The sequence below is a fragment of the Sciurus carolinensis genome, chromosome 1 (genome assembly GCF_902686445.1).
Source record: "Sciurus carolinensis chromosome 1, mSciCar1.2, whole genome shotgun sequence".
In the NCBI taxonomy this organism is placed as follows: domain Eukaryota; kingdom Metazoa; phylum Chordata; class Mammalia; order Rodentia; family Sciuridae; genus Sciurus; species Sciurus carolinensis.
In genome coordinates this window covers 160,298,148-160,306,186 of record NC_062213.1, presented here as the reverse complement: position 1 = coordinate 160,306,186, position 8,039 = coordinate 160,298,148, and positions in this window count along the sequence as shown.

Sequence of the window (8,039 nt, the reverse complement as noted above, 5' to 3'; positions counted from 1 at the left end):
AGATATATGAAAAAATGTTCAACATCCCTAGTAATAAGGGAAATGCAAATCAAAACTACCCTAAGATTCCATCTCACCCCAATTAGAATGGCGATTATCAAGAACATAAGTAACATTAGGTGTTGGTGGGGGTGTGGGGAAAAAGGTACACTCATACATTGCTGGTGGGGTTGCAAATTAGTGCAGCCACTCTGGAAAGCAGTATGGAGATTCCTCAGAAAGCATGGAATGGACCCACCATTTGACCCAGCTATCCCACTCCTTGGCCTATACCCAAAGGACTTAAAATCAGTATACTACAGAGATACAGCCACATCCATGTTCATAGCTGCTCAATTCACAATAGCCAGACTATGGAACCAACCTAGATGTCCTTCAATTGATGAATGGATAAAGAAACTGTGGTGTATATATATACAATGGAATATTACTCAGTCATAAAGAATAATAAAATTATGGCATTTGCAGGCAAATGGATGAAATTGGAGAATATCATGCTAAGTGAGATAAGCCAATTTCAAAAAACCAAAGGACGAATGATCTCGCTGATAAGTGGATGATGACACATAATAGGGGGTGGGAGGGGGGCAAGAAAGAAGGGAGGAAGGACTGTATAGAGGGAAAAGAGGGGTGGGAGGAGTGGGGGGAAGGGAAAAAATAACAGAATGAATCAAACAGCATAACACTATGTAAATTTATGATTACACAAATGGTACGCCTTTACTCCATATACAAACAGAGAAACAACAACAATATCCTATTTGTTTACAATAAAAGAAAAAGATTGCTATCAATGGAAATAATGGAAATATAAACCCTATCTGAGAACATGACTCGATGCCTATGGAACTTTTATTATCTCATACAAGAAGTTCAAGGTAGGATTACTTGGAGAATGGTTTATACAATGTCTCAATGATGCTACAAAAGCTCAGATTCTTTCCATTCCCAGAACACTGGCATTGCAATATGCTAGCTCATTTCATAAATACAACATGGCCGCATTAGTTCCAATAATTCACGTAGAGTTCAAGAGAGGAAATAGTGTCATATCTTCTTGCATGTCTCTTTATTGGTAAAGAATTCCCAAAATCCCTCAGAGGACTTCTCCTCCTAGCCCTCTGGTCTTACTGGGTTACATGTCCATCCCTAAACCAATTACTAGAAAGAGGAGCAGAGCTAGCATGAATAGACAATCAGAATGTACTTCTAGAACTGAGGTGGCATTGCTTCTCCTGGGTTGCTTAGGAAAGAGATCAGCAGTTGGACAAAATCAGGTTTGTGTAGCAGGTAGAAGAAGGGAACTGGCTGTTGGGTGCCCAACTGTATCACACAATTCACCACTTTCAGGACTATTCAAGAAGCAAGCCCAAGATGCAAAGGCTGGGCTCCTAGGCAACCTGTCTGAGCTGTGCTGAAAATAGACACAGTTCTTAAAAGCCAGGTTTTCAGGTTTGAGGCAGAACCAGAAATATAACTGCTGCAGGACAAAGCAATGATATTTATAGACTCTCTGTTCTGCCTCTGGCACCTGTTGACTCTAGCTGGATATTGCTAGTCCCTTACAGCAGTATCCAAACCAGGGATTAGGAACAGGGGAGACAAGTCATCCCAAGGAGGCTGGGACTTTTGAGGGACAAGCAAAGCCCAACTCTTTAATTTTGAAACCAGAGTCAGGATTGAGTATGATGCGACTGAAAGGGTTCTGGAGTCAGAAAGCCTTGAGTTTAAATCCATGCTCTGCTAGTTATTAGGTAGAGTATGTAAACACTTTTGGGTCTCCTTATCTGTAAAGTGGGAATACTTACTTGGCTGGTACAGATTAACAATAATGTATGCAAAGCAATAATAGCGTGACTGGAATCAGTAGTAACTGGTTGTGGGAAACCATTCTTATCTAACAGAATCAGACAGTTTCCTGTCTAGTTTCCCTGAGAAAATGGCTCCCCTAACTCCACCCCATTCTGTTCATTACAGAAGAAGCTCCTCCCATTCTGGGCCCCTTTACCTGTGTATCTATAAATAAAAGAGTTGGGCTACTCCATGTTGTTAGAGGCCAGAGCTGGCATGGCCAGTCCCATCTCATTTAAAAAGAATATTGACTCTTGTGTGTTTCTTGAGTAGATAAGTTTATGGGTAATTGATTGATTTATAGCCAACATCATTCTCTGGCAGTTAACCCTTTTCTCATCCACATGAGATGTGGCTGAGAGACCCTCCCCCCCACAAAAGGTGTCTATTATTCTTACTGGAAGAAAACACAAGTAGAAATGGATTGAAGTGAACAGGATAAGAGAAATGAGCAAAGTCTGTGAGCAAGAAATTCAGAACTCAAAATCAAAACATAAGCAGGGCACAGTGGCATATACCTGTAATCCCAGTGGTTTGGGAGGCTGACACAGGAGGATGGAGAGTTCAAAGCTGGCCTCAGCAAAAGGGAGGTGCTAAGCAACTCAGTGAGACCCTATCTCTAGATAAAATACAAAATAAGGCTGAGGATGTGGCTCAGTAGTTGAGTGCCTCTGAGTTCAATCCCCAGTACCAAAAAAAGAAAAAAAAAAAATCAAAACATAAATAGTAGTTCTTTGTGATGTGCAAAATCCCACTCTCACCCATTTATTTTCACAATAAAGATATTATTAAGGATTCCTCCATCTTGCAGATCAAAAAGAGATTCATCTGCAGTTCTGTCTAGATCACACAGCAAGTACCAGTGTTTCACTCCTCCCTCTGCCATCAGCTCTCTCTGCCATAGCACATGCTTCCATCCCAGCCAGGGCACTGCATAGGCCAGTGGGGACCATAGCAGCAGGTCAGCAGGGCAGGAGCGGGCAGGTAACATCAAAGACACTCCAGCATCTTCTCCTGTTTCTAAAACTTCCAGAGTTCATAACGGACTGTTCATCTATTTACTAAGCAAATATTTGAATACCCACAAATTTTCTTTAGACACTGGGATATCATGACCAATAAGACAGACCCAGTCCTGGCCCTTCAAATGCTTCAGTCTAGCAGGGAAAACTGCCAAGTATTTAAGCAATATCAATAAATTGAACCATCAGAGTCCAGAACAGGGGGACTAGGCTTAGCCTAAGGGTCTCTGGAGCCCTCCCAAAGGGAATGCCTTTGAATATAAGTATATCCCAAACAATGTGCAACACGTGGTTATACAAAAATATTTACTTGTTGATTATCTAAAATTTAAACCTACCTGGGCGATATTAAACCAAAGAGAGAAAATATGACACATTCCACAAACTAAAAGCAGTTCCTCAGAGCTACAACATTGAAGTCCAAACAAAGTAGCCACAAGTCATGAAAGAGCATCACCAAGAATTCATTTCCATGGGGAACTCAAGTTTCATGAAGGATGTGGCTACAGGTTAAAAATTCAGAAACAGCAAGATGAGAAACCCAACCTATAATTGAATCACTTGATCTAAGTCTCCTTAAAGGTCTCCTGTCCAGGGCAGTGTTTCTCAGTCTTCATCCTGCCTCAGAAACTCCAGGAAGGCTTGGGAAACCACAGATTACCTGGCCCAGATTCCAGAGTATTTGGTTCACTACATGTGGGATGGGGCCTGATAATTTGCATTCTAACAAGTTTCTACATGTTGCTAACATTGATGATTCAGGGCCACACTTTGAAAACCCAGAAAATAGACCCCAGAATTCACCTCAAGACTCTCCAATTTCAGTGAAGATAAGACTCATCAAGTGGCCAGCGAACAATACATCCCCACCTCTTCCATGATCCCAGTTCAAAGGCATAGAGATTACTCTGATGTGCATCCTACTCTTTTGAAGAAATTCGGTTCATTTAATTCCATGGAGCTATTTTTGACATATATCCATAAGCATGTATATTTATTTACATATAAATTATTTACCTACACTACTGTACTTACACATTATTTTAAATCACAAAAAATTCACTTTATGAAAAAATGTATAAATATGTTTTCTTCCCAAACCCCAGTGGATTGCCTTACAGTCCCAGTTTCAGCACCACTAGAGAAGCCAAGGACTGCTGTGTGGTCCATACACAAGATAGCTGATTCACATCACCTGGGATGCTGGGATCCTGTTAGAGGGTCGAGTTCACAGCAACCCCCACCTCTCCAGACTACTTAAGCAGAATCTCTGCACCCAGGCAATTACATTTTACCAAGTTCTCCACACACTCTTATAAACAATGAATTCTGAGAACCACCAATGTCTACATCTACAGCTAGCACAGTGACCGTGGCTCCAAGATAAGGACAGATGGGACAAAAGTATAATAACAAGATAAAACCGAGGGGCAAGTCCCTGAGCTTTGAGACATTGGAATTACCCATTGGAATTAAGTATTGTTAATAAACACCTTTGAGATCTAGTGCTATATGATGCTGTTTCATTGACGTGGCATTGTCCAAGGAAATTAATAATTTTCTATGAGACTCAAGAAAATTCACCTGGTCAGGAGAACCAGTGATCCAGTTTTCCCAGGGCTGAGGGTAATCGTGGGCACAGGACTTCCAGTAGGACCCAAAGAAAGTTTGAGAAACATCAGAATGAGTTTTTCACCTCACCTGGACTCCATTATGACAATGTTTGGTATCTTTTAAGGGATCAACTTATTTTCTCCACTCCTGCCAACCACATAACCTGTTTATAAGGTGGGCATGGACTGGGCAAAAGAGACCTCAACTGTTTCTGTTATTTATTATCAGAAACAACTGATGACTGATTTCTTTTCAGCAAACCAACTGATGTCTGCAAACTCCTATTTATATCTGCAAAACTGGGACAAAATCCCTGCCCCTGCACCTCACAAGACCACTGTGAAGGCCAAGAGAGTTGGCAATTTGAAAGTACTTTATGGAGCATTAGGAAAGTCTACTGGACATTGTGCAAAAAGTGCAGGCTCTGGTAGGGGCAGAACCTAGCTTCAACCCTAGGGCCAACACCTCTCTGGGCACAGTATTTTATCTCTCTGAGATGATCTCCATCTGTAAGATGGGGATTCAAATTACCTTTCTCAAAGAATATTGAGAAGATTAAAAGACACAGTGGTCGCAAAGTGCCTGACATATTTGGAGCTCCAAAGTATTAGTTCCTTTCCCCATGATTATAAGACATTCAAAGACTTAATGATAGTTTTTTGCAGTTAATGCAATGAATGGCATCATTATACTTGCTTCCTGAAGTGAAAAGCCACAATAACACTCCTCCCTGCTCCCAGGGCCCCTTTGATGTGGCAGGGGGTGGAAAAGGATGTTATTTCCACTTGGTATAACCAAGTCAGGGAAAGCTGCCCAGCTCCTACCCACAGAGGAGTGGAGCCATTACCGGGCAGGCTTGAAGAGGCCTGAAGATGAAATTCACAGTGACCTTGGCAACTGAAATCTCTGACTTCTACACCTGTCTAGTCATTCCTTCAGTTAAATCATACATAATATTAACAAATTTTTAAAAAATCATCCCCCCCAAAAATTGCACAAAAATATAGCACAAACCCTGTCTGTGCTATTGTCCTGATAGGGAGCAGGAAGGGGACTTTGGCTAAAGGTCTCTTTTCATGCAGGGACTCTGTAAGCTTCTAAAGGATTTCATTCATTCCCCAACTACTGACTGAGCCAGGTAATCCTGTGTTTTGAACATCTATTTTGTGACACACTTAGCCCATCATATTTATGAATTGTTTCTGCTTGGCAAGAGGCTCCAAGATACGAAAAAACAGAGTCACAATTCAGGGTGAAAATATATTGGTAAAGGTAAGTCTGAGGGATAATGGTGGAAAAAAGAACATTTACAAAACCCACCTGGGGCAGTGCTAGAAGTGAGCCACACCTTGTAAATCAAACATGCATACATGCTCCATTGAAGGATGTGATCCCCTGAGATTGAGGTATGTACTGCCTTTGGCACATGACCTCTTCCAGGGCCTTGAGAGTAAATCATGGACGATGGAATCTGAGCATAGGTGGCAATGTGTGTGTAACATCCAGAATCCACCTCTAAAGGGAAGGGCACACTCACCCCTTCCCTTTCCCCCCTCCTTCTAAATGGAATCCAGGCTTGGTAGTGAGCAGTCTGAACCTTGTGTTTAAGAGCAACACCTAATAATGGCAGAGCAATGAGAAAGACCTGAGTCCTTCCTTCAAGAATTCGTAAAGTCAAACCAGCATAGCAGCACAAATATTTATCTGACAAGAACTGAACCTCTAAATATGTACAGCTCTATTATCTTGGGTCTCTATTATATTCAGCAATATCTTTTTACTTCTATCTGTAATTCAAGTTATTTATCTGAATGGACTCTTCATATTTCTATAAATCAATTAGCAATTATTCTAAACAGCAGAGATCTCCAAATGGTAGCAGTGTTGAAATGATGAATTATAATCAGTTGCCCAGTTGATCCTATCTATAAGTCCTCCAAAAGCTTGCATGTCACTCAGAGGTTATAGCAGCAGGAAATCTTCAAAATCCCTAAGGACAGAGGCCAGGGTTGGATGCTTCTTGAATCTCAGGTTCTGTTGCTCTTCTTTGCTTCCAGCAAGATCTGCTTGAGTACCAAGTTCAAATCCCAAAGCTGTCTGGGATAGGAGAGTTTGAGTAGCCACCTCCTCAGTCTTGTTCTCAATTCTTTCTAGTCCATAGTTTGACTCAGATGTTTTCTTCCAATTCCATTGCTGGTTTCCAACCCTAATCCAGCACCCAAGTTGCTATTTCAGGTCTAAATTCTGGTCTATGAGGATGGAGCAGCAGACACTCTGTTTATTCATATTCCATCCCTATCTAGTCTAGGTTCTAGCATGGCACAAAACTCATTAAATGTTTAATAAAAAAAATGAAAGAATGATATTATATTCTCCAACATTGTCCTCCACCAAAGACATGTCTTCCCAGTCTCTGTTCATAACACTAAGAGAATTGTCAAGGAATCCTATTGACTGGTATGTACCCTTCTGAGTATCTGTCTATGACTCAACTGGATCTTCAGACATGGCACATTTGAATTCCATTCTCCTTTTAGAGTATCTCAATTTCTTGCTTAGTTTTATTTGCAATCTTGTCAACCTTTCCTTCCAGGCTAGAAGATCATTACTGATTTTCCCAAGCTGGTTCAAAATCCCAAGGCTAGAAATGAGTCCTGTGACAAAGAACATGGAGTACAGAAGAAAGGAACTTTGGATCTCTAACCTGAGTAAGGGTATGTATACCTTAGGGAAAGGATGGTCAAAAAATATCAAGCTCAAGACAGTGGTCAGAGATCAAATATGAAACTCTGAATTACAGAATCTTCTCCAAGACAATAGGCAGGACAGAGTTAGAAGACCCAGAACGCAGAGACTAGGAAAAGGAAAGGTAAGGAATTTATCCTAGGATGTCTTTAGGAAGCTTGTGACTGGGAAAAGAGTCAAAGAGGCCTAGCCGCCTGTTCAGACCATGACTTGTGGTCATTTCCTTTGGAAATTCTAATTTTTTGTCATGAAGAATATTCCTTCAAATGTCAGTTCAGGTCCTCCAAAAAGGAATTGCCAAGTTGGCATTAGAAGTACCAGAGATTTACGAAAGTCAATACTTATAAAAAAGAAATGGAAAGGGAGAAGCAGTGGGAGGGAAAGTTTTTTTGCTGCAATACTGATCTGATACTTCTGAAAGGAGGAAGAGGAAGAGGAGAAAAGATTGGGTGGAAAAGACCCAGACTGTGGTTCATTTGGCTCAAGAAAATCACCAGCCTACACAGGAACTGCATTGCAAATATTCATAAATAGGAAACTAAGATAGGCTGAAATGGCATTGACCCTAGTCCCTGACACAGAGTAACTTGACTCACAGTTCACAAACTGAGTCAGAGAAAGTCAGGGCCAAAACATACTAGACAATCTAGGCAGCATTGTTCAAAAGAATTTTCTGTGATGATAGAAATGCACTGTATCTACCCAGTCTAAGATGGTAGCTATGAACCATACAAAGCTACTGACCACTTAAAATGTGACCAGTGTTACCAAGGAAATGAATGTTTTTTTTAAATTAAATTCGATTAA